A 1517-nucleotide genomic window follows, 5' to 3' on the forward strand; every position below is an offset into this window, starting at 1 on the left:
CCGAGAAAAGGAGAACCTTTGTCGATATACCTATCATCACAACGACACAAAGATCGTGCGATCCTGGTGAAAGAACAGACGGGCAAAGCAACATCCGATCTACTATGTAAGTAAAAGCCTGCTAGATGCTGAGTTGAGGTATGGACTACTTGAAAAATATGTTTTAGCATTAATAATGTCGTGTACCAAGCTGAGACCTTATTTTGAAAGTCACCCAATTATAGTCAGGACCAACTTACCCATAAAGTCTTTCCTACGTAAGCCTGAACTTTCAGGCAGGATGGCCAAATGGTCAGTACAGATTAGCACATATGACATCTCCTTTGAACCCAGGGCAGCGATCAAATCGTAGGCCCTAGCTGACTTTGAGGCTAACTTCAGTCCTAACCTAGAACCAGACCTAATAAGAGAGGTCAACCAACTAGAAAATAAAACCCTAGACCAAGAATGGACCCTGTTCATAGATGGGGCATCAAATGCCAGGGGGATAGGGTTAGGATTAGTACTTAAATCACCACAGGGAGATGTAATAGCTTAGGCTGTAAGCTGTAAGTTCAAAGCTACCAACAACGAAGCAGAATATGAAGCTCTGATAGCAGGCTTAAAGGTATGTCTAGACCTCGGTGTTCAAAACCTAAAGGTAAAAACTTATTCACTCTTAATTGCCAATCAAATAAAGGGAATTTATACGGCTAAGGATGCAAAAATGATTTCATATTTAGAATATGCAAAAAACCTTACCGCTAAATTTCCTTCATTTGATATCGATCAAATACCTAGAGACACGAATACCGGTGATGCTCGGCCAGCCCTAGGTTCAAACTTTACCCCGCTATTTTTGATAAAATACCAATTGTGCACTTATTAGAACCGACCATCAGCAAACCTGAACAGGTCAACCCTGTCAATCAGGACAGTAACTCTTGGACTAAACCTTATTATGATTGGTTTCTCCGAGGACCACTACCCCAGGGAAGACATGAGGCAAGGGCCTTTAGAATTAGAGCTTCATCTTATACTATCATCAATAATACCTTGTTCAAGAGATCGCAGGCTGGACCTTACCTAAGATGCTTGGAGCCTGACGAAGCCAAACTAGTACTTCAAGAAATACATGATGGACACTGTGGCAATCCTAAAGGAGGAAAAAGCCTGGCAAGCAAAGTTCTCAGGATAGGCTACACTCGGCCTACGCCGAGGGTCGATCACTCGGAATACTCTTCAAAATGCGAAGCTTGCCAAATTCATGCACCAATCATACATCAGCCATCTGAACTCCTTCATTCAATTTCTGCGCCCTGGCCATTTATAAAGTGGGGCATGGACATTGTGGGAAAATTGCCTGTAGCTCCAGGACAAAAAGTCTTCATGTTAGCCATGACTGATTACTTCTTCAAATGGATTGAGGCTGACTCTTACAGGCAAGTAACCGAGAAAGAAGTAATATCCTTCATCTGGACAAACATTATTTGCAGATATGGAGTCCCATCAGAAATAGTATGTGACAATGGAACTCA

The sequence above is a fragment of the Silene latifolia genome, chromosome 9 (assembly GCF_048544455.1).
Source record: "Silene latifolia isolate original U9 population chromosome 9, ASM4854445v1, whole genome shotgun sequence".
NCBI lineage: Eukaryota > Viridiplantae > Streptophyta > Magnoliopsida > Caryophyllales > Caryophyllaceae > Silene > Silene latifolia.